The sequence below is a fragment of the Octodon degus genome, unplaced genomic scaffold (assembly GCF_000260255.1).
Source record: "Octodon degus isolate 3935 unplaced genomic scaffold, OctDeg1.0 scaffold00308, whole genome shotgun sequence".
NCBI lineage: Eukaryota > Metazoa > Chordata > Mammalia > Rodentia > Octodontidae > Octodon > Octodon degus.
In genome coordinates, this window is record NW_004524884.1 from 942,248 (window position 1) to 950,569 (window position 8,322).

The window sequence follows — 8,322 nt, forward strand, 5'->3', positions numbered from 1 at the left end:
TATTCTAAATAGGTATCAATCACCTGGAAAGACCCAAGTGAGTCACTAGCCCAACCCCCAACAGAAAGAGACCTCATCCCACATTCCAACCCCCAACAGGAAAAGATCCTGTTCCATATTCATGCCTGCTTGCTACGCGACTCACTTTCCCATTTGATACTGGATTTAATCAGTTTTACCTGAGCAATGGTGCTTGTAAGCCCATTGGTTGACCATAGTTTTGTCCCACCTCCTGCCCACCCTAAGCGAGTTCCCATTCTCTGCACCTTAGCCCCACATTGTTTTACACTATAAAAGTCCCTGGAAGAGACAGCTTCCTGGGGAACTACCCACTCGGGCCCCCCTCCTGTCGCTCTCTTCTCAGGAGCTTTCCTTCCCTCAATAAATATATTCTGCTCATAAAAAAAACCTACTTCAATTTCATTGCTTGTCACTGCATTATTCAAGATTTTAAACTTTTCATCGTTCAGTTTTTGTAATTTATAAGTATTTAGAAATCTCTTATTTTTTTGTTTTTCAGCCTGTTCACATACAAGTTTGTGAAGCAGTTGCCAATAACTTTCCGGATTTTGGCTGTGTTTAGTGTGATTCCAACTTTTTTGTTTCTCAGTGCATTGATTAGTGTCATTTCTAATTTTTAAATTGCATTGATTTGTGTGTTTTTCTTTTAGTAAGATCGATTGAGGGTTTTTATATTTTCTTTATTCCTTCAAAGATCCAGTTATTTAACTCATTGATTTATTGACCTGTATATTTAGTTTTCATTTAATTTATTTTGTTCTGATCTTAAGAATTTCTTTCTTTGTTCTAGCACTGGATTTGGGCTGTTATTGTTTTTCTACAACCTTGATATGTATAATTAGGTTATTTGCTTAAGATTCCACTGTTATTGTGATGTGCATATTCACAGAAGCTTCCCCCTTAGGACTGTTTTCATTGGGTGCTATTACTTCTGGTATGTTTTACTGACATTATTTTATTCTAGGAACTGTGGTATTTATTCCTTAACTTCTTCCATGATCCATTGACTATTTCAGAATTTAATGTTGTGTTGTCTAATTTTTATATATTTGCATAACTTTTGCGGTGTGTTTTGCCATTGATTTCTAGTTTAGTTGTGCTTTGATCTGATGATATGCAAGGTAAAAATTTGATTATTTTACATTTATATAAACATATATAAAATATACAATTCCCTTCTTAGACAGTATGTGGTCTATTTTTGGAAAAGTTCCATGTTTTGCTGAAAAGAATATGTATTCTATTTTGGGGGTATGGAACACTAGATACCATATCTATTATGTCCAATTTTCTTTGAAAGTCTAGTCACCTTTGATAGTTCATTGTTTTATTCTTTGTTTCTTTAGTTGATCTGTTTATGTCACTAGGATATTAAGGTCCTCCACTACAATTGTACTCATGTTTATGGAACATTTTATGCCTACTTGTATTTTTTATGAAGTTTTATACACAAATGTTTGGCACATATGTTTATAATTGTTTTCTCTTCCCATTGATTTTTTTCTGAACTGATATGTACTGTTCTTTTTTGTTTCTTCTGTTCAGCTTTGGTTTAAAGCCCAATTTTTCTGAAAATAGAATTGCCATTCCTGCTGGTTTTTAGGTTCTCATTTAATGAAATATTGTTTTCCACCCATTAATGTTTAGTCTATGAATGTTCTTTGCTTTAATTGTGTTTATCAAAGAAAGTATACTCTTCAGTCAGAAGTTCAAATTCCATGAATTAGATTTACTGAAGCATAGACAGGAATAGCAGAAAAATTATAATGAATTAATGATAAAAATATTTAAAATTTGAAAAAAGCATAAATCTACAACTGTTCATTGAACTAATAAAAAACCACCAAGGCACACAAAACATATACATGCAAGAAAATTATAAGGAATACTACAACATTATTGCTAAAATAATAAAAACAAATGTTGAATGCAGGCAAGATGAAAGTAGATGTTAATACACTTGAACAAATTTAAGAAAAAATATATTTTCCCAACAAAATAGACATAAGTTAATTAATTCAATTAATTCATTTATACAACAAACCACCATGCAATAACAGAATGTCCATTCTTTTCGATTGCACACAGAATACCTTTAAAAAGACTTTAACTTAGATTGTCATAAATATAAAATTAATCTCATCCCAAAATTAACATTTAAATCACAAATGAATTAAATTCATAGTCAATAACTGAAAGGACTCTAGAAATTCTTTAAGTATTTGCAAAGTAAATAATACATTTTTATCTAAAACAGGTTCAAAGAAGAATCAGAAGCAGAAATAGAAAATATTGTGTTGATAAAAATGAAAACAAATTTTGTCAAAATTTCATGGTTATAGTTACAGCAATGGTCATTGATATATTTATATCACCAAATTACCTATTAAAAAAGAGGGGGGTCTAGGAGATGGCTCAGTAGGATAAGTGCTTCTCTGGCAAGCGCAAGGGCCTGAGTTCAGTCCCCAGTTCCGCCAAAAAAAAAAAAAAAAAGAAAGAAAAGAGGAAATGTTCCTAGATAAAGACTTCAGATTCTTCTCTAAAAAGCTAGAATAAGGACCAAAGAAACAATAGTAAGGAAAACAATGAAAATAAACAAGAGAATAGTGAAAATCAGTGAAATAGATAACAAAATTAATAGAGAAAAACTCAATAGAGCCACTGGTTCTTTAAGATCATTAAACTAACAAGTTTTTAATCTAACTTACCAGTAAGTAAAATAGACACAGTATCCAGAATTAGAGAGGTCTTCTCACTAAAGAGTCTGCAGAGAATAAAAGAACAATAACTGAATTGTTTTTTATTCCTTAGAAAGCTTGAAAGTAGTCACATCTAAAAATACAAACTAACACAATTGTCTAAAAAGGAATAAATAAGCTGAATGGTTGTGTTTATATTAAGAAAACTAAATTTAACATATAAAATTTTGGCAAAATAAATTATAAGCCCAGATGGTTCCATTTTCAAGTTGTGACAGACATTTAACAACAAAAAAATACCAATTGTGGGAGACTAGAGCTGAGTTCAAACCTAATAGCTCTTGTGTGTGAACACAATAAAGAAAGGCACTGTACATGTATGAAGGCACGTTGCACATCCTAGGTTAAAGCTGGTACAGTTCAGATGAAATTGTTTACCTAATTGTATATTAATGGATCATGTGAAGCACATGAATGTTGTTTAACTTTAATTGCTTGTACCTGTGTCTGGGTCAACAAACTAGAAGACGAACCAGGGACTCTGGGCTCCACTATCTTAGAAGCATGGACCCCCAGGCCGCCTGCATATTAAACTGACTCTGTGTCTCTTTGCCGTTCATCCACATTTGCCCTTATGCCATGGTGTCAAACTAGGAGCAGGACTGTGTCTCTATTACTAACTGGAAAGGCTTGGCAGGTGGGGCTGGTTCTCTAAGGGTGGCTCCTGGGGAAGGACCTAGGGATAGATGGCGTAGGCCAGTTTCCAACACCAATAACGCACATTTTCCACAAGGTATATCATTAACATGAAAAAGAAATAATACTTTCTTATTAATTATGTAAGTCAATGATTATGCTAACACAAAATCCATGCAAAGACAGAAAAAGGGAACAAAATTACATACCAAATTCCATTAAAAATATGGATGCAAGAGCCAAAGAGATAGTTCAGTGGCTTAAGTGCCTGCCTGGCAAGGACAAGGTACTGAGTATGATCCCTGATACAAAAAACCATAAGGACACAATGTTACTGTAGACTAAATTCAAACATATATTAAAGGTTTGGATAATCAGAATATTAAATAAAAGGAAATACTATTTTTAAGAGAATAAAAACATAAATATTTAGGGATACATCTGACCAAAGGTAAGAGTTCTGCACTGAAAATTAAAGATTGAAAGAATTATAGAGAAAACTTTCTTTTATGATTTTTAAGTTTTCTTATTAATTCCTACAAGTGGATCTATTTATGACAGAAATTACATTATCTATACTATAATCCATGTAAAGATTCACATAATTGCTTATGACAGCCATAATGGTTTTATACAGAGAATATTGGAGGATTAATAATATGATTAATAGTTTATTATAATTTTGGGGGCAGTATGTCATGTAGTTTAGGCTATCCTTTAACTCACAGTGATCTACCTGTCTCTACAGTGTGAGTGCTGGAATTACAGGCAAGTGTCACCACACTTGACATCAGTATCTTTTTTACAGCAATAACAGTACCAAAGAAAGCAAGTATTTCATTTAAGTGTAGAAAAATATATCAGTGAGACAGACTAGAGACCCCAGAAATAGACTGACTGTTATGTGAAAAAGTTATTTCTGATAATGTTACAAAAAATTGAGTAGCAAGTAGATTATCTTTTCAGTAAATAGTTTGGGAACTGTTGAATGTGTATACCTGTGAAAAGCAGAAACAGAACTTTGGAATAAAACTTATACTACATATTACTATTATATAATCTCAATAAAATATATATAATATGTTGCATATATTTATACTACATATATATGCATATATGTATAATTAAAATAAAATGAATTATAGGTCCAAATAAAACCTAAAGCCAAAAAAATTCTTTAAAAACAGCAAAAAGTGTTCGAAATCTGAAATTGGTCCAAAGATTTTCAGAAACAATAGCAAATCTACATTCCATTAATAATACAATTGACAAATTGACTACCATATTAATTGAGATCTACAATCTTCGAAAGAAACATACTTAAAAGACAAATGAGATAAGCCTCTTGAGAAAAGAATTGCGATGTTCTGTATAAAAGTATTTTTATTTAAAGGACTTTTATACCTCAATAAGAAATTGAATGGCCTAATACAAGTAGGTGAAAAATTTGAACATGCACATACCCACAAATATATATAGCGAGTAATCCCATCAGTAGATACTTGTCATCATTATTCATTAGGGAAATGCAAATGAAAAGCAATGAGACACCACTACACACCAAGAAATGGCAACTAGTGAGGACTATTAACAGCAAGTATTGTTAATTATTTGGAACACTAGATGTTTTGTACACTACAAAATGTAAAATAGTACAACAAGTTTTTAAAATAATTTTACAGGGCTGGCCAAATAGCTCAGCAGATTAAAGCACCTGCAAGCAGGCACAGGGGCCAGGAGTTTGATCCTCAGGCCTACCGTGCAGGCCCTGCCCCTGGGACATGCTGAGATGGCAAATGAGACTGGGCATGGTGGTACACGCCTATAATCCCAGCACTTGAGAGGCTGTAAACAGGTAGATCTTTATGAGTCCTAGCTAGTAGTGAGACCCTGAACACCCTGTAGACCCTTCCCTAAAAATAAAATAATGTTACAGATTTTCAAAATTGAAACATAACACCTAGCTTTTGAATAAGCCCTCCTAAAACTAGGTATTTTTTCAGAAAGCAAAGTTTACTATCAATGGAGAAGATTGTATGTAAATGTTCATATTAACCTTATTTATGAGTACCAAAAGCTATGAGGAATGCAAATACACACAAAAGTGGTATGAGTAAGAATAGTGTAACATCTATGCGAAGGGTGTGATAAAAAAAATGAATGAGCTGGTTAGACTTGTGCATGCTTGTGATTTCAGCATGCTGGGAGGCTGAGGAGGGAAGATCACAAAGTTGATCCCAACCTGGAAAACTTTGTCATTTAGAAAGATCTTGTCTAAAACTTAAAAATAAAAGAGGCCATGGATGTAGCTCAGTGTAAAGATCTCAGATTCAGTGCCCAGTGCCACTATGAAAAAGAATGAAAACAACAAAAGCAGAGTGGATGTATATCACATGGATTAATCATCAGATGTCTACATTGAGCTAACACAGACAGTGTGTGCACACTTTGGATTCCATTCATGTCAAACTTAACATGCAAATCAAAGAATAATGACATACAATGCATCAATGATTACTTGTCAGCAGGAATGCTGAGAAAGGCATGAAGGAGAGATCATGAAGGGGTGTGAGGAAACTTCTGTGAATGTTACATGTGTTCTCTCTTTAATTGGAGCGCTGACTCCCTGGTGTATGTCTAGGCCCAACAAATCAAATTGTACACTTTGTATAGTTTATTGGATATCAATTTTAACTCAATATTTTAGGTTATTATTTTTCAAACAATATGTCTATGGACAATCAAAATATATTTATCTGAAAGATAATAAAGTTTAAGTATTATGGAAGTAAGAGGGTTTGTTTTAAATCACAGACATTAAGAAAGGCTAGAATATGGAGATAAAAGTTAAATCAGACCAGGTTTTCACACAGGGTTTTTCTGTTGCTAAAACTGTCTATAGACAGTTATCATCCTTTACTGTAGTTTTGGGGCATGAGCCACACCTACTGCCCCAGCTTTTGAAGGCCACTGTTCCACCCTCAGTTTCCTAGTAAGAAAGTGGTCTAGTTTCTGTTCCGTTTATGGCCTTGAAACATCATTATTTTAGTGTTTGGTACTTTAAGTAGGATGATTTCCTTAGTCTGTCAGTTATAGAATTGAGTGACATGTAACAAATACCACTATGATACATGTGAGTTGAAGATTTTTTTCTGCTGTTTAGGATTTCTTCTCTACATATGTTAAATCTCTCCATGTTTGAGTCCTCCAATGCCCCTGCATATATACATGTAGAAACACTGATCCAATTCCTTCTTGTCTATGGAATAAATTGTTAGAGGGAAATTTAACAACTGTATCAGTCCTCAGGAAATTCTTTCCCCAATATCTGTTTAACTCGGACCTGCACGGCTAGCTCTGAGACCTAGAAGGTCATATCTTTCTTCTTTTCTTCACACTCACTCCACACACACACACACACACACACACACACACACACACACTTCATGTCTTGCTGATTTAATTTTAAGCATCAACATCAGTACAATTAATGGGTGCAACATTTGGCCTCTAGTTAGACAGCCATGATTCCATAGCTGGTATGGGTATAAAAGAGATACTTCTATATCTCTGAGTCTTCAAATGCACAGAGCATTATTTGCAATCGACGAAATCATCAGTGCTTACTATCCTGGTCTGGTCTGTGGAATTTCATAATATACATTATTGCACCTGTAGTTGAATATATTGGCATATTGCTTTTTAAGTTTTCTGATGGAATTTTATTTTTTAAAATGTATTTGGTACAGGGGCTCCAGGGTCTACAAGGTCTCACTATGTAGATTGGACTGGCAGTGATCGTTCTGTTTTCAGCCTCCCAAGTTCTGGGATTACAGGCACTTGCCACCATGCCCAGTCTCAATCACCATCTCAGTGCACCCTGGTGGCAGGGCTGGCATGCCAGGGATCTAACTCTGGCCACTGCACTCTGCCTAAACAAGCACTTTAGTCTGCTGAACTATCTGGCCGGCCCGTGATGGCAAATTTTCAATAAGCTTTATTCCTACAGATGCACAAATGAAATAAAATGAACTCATATGTACATCTACTTTGAATAACAGGAAATGAATAGAAGGGTGACTATATGACCAATATGACCCGAGTTGAGAAACTATGCAAGGCAAGAAAAAAGCCTAGTTATTATCACTGCCTCTGGATCTTGGTTGGCAGGTAGACTTTATATTCTACTCTTTTATACTTGTTATTTCACTAGTTTTCTAAGATCCTATACTTTCCGTATTATGTCAGCTGTATTAATGACAACAGTTGTATACTCTAGGCTTTTTCTCTTTATTCACTTTCCTCAGTTAAATGACAAATCATACATTTCAACTGTTTTGATTAATGCTTGCCTCCTATAGCCAATGGTAGCCCTGAGTTGTCTGTGGTACTGGAAAGCACAACTTCTTCCAGTATCACAGAAGATGGTTGGCATAGGGAGGTCAAGATTCTCTGTCTAAAGATAAGGGGGTATCTATTTACATTTTTACACAATGGAACATTATTCAGCTATAAAAGGATAAATCTGAGTCTTTTATTGGTGAATGTATTCAACTATAGAACATACACTTAAATAAAATAAATCAGATCCGCATGTGCAAATATCCTATTGTCCACTTCATGTAAGAACCTGAAAGAGAAAATAAAGTCTGAAGGGTACAATAGACACTGGAAAAAGGGAATGAGCCTATTCAAAAGGAAAGAATTACTGAGTTGAGGACAGGAGAGGGAGTGGGATGAAGGGACATATTTATGTATGTAAGCAGGGTGGTTTGGATAACTGTACTGTGAAATTCTGCTGGTTTAAAGGGATGTACAAACTGTGGTACAGGGTTTCAGGATAAATCCTGAGGGTATTTGACTGATCTTGTCAGATACAAAAGTTACATTTCTTATTATATAGGTC

At 34.3% G+C, this 8,322-nt stretch overlaps 1 pseudogene; it reads right to left on the bottom strand.

The window, feature by feature from the left end:
- Nucleotides 1–8,322, bottom strand: part of LOC101576220 — a 15,999-nt pseudogene that overhangs the window by 6,677 nt on the left and 1,000 nt on the right.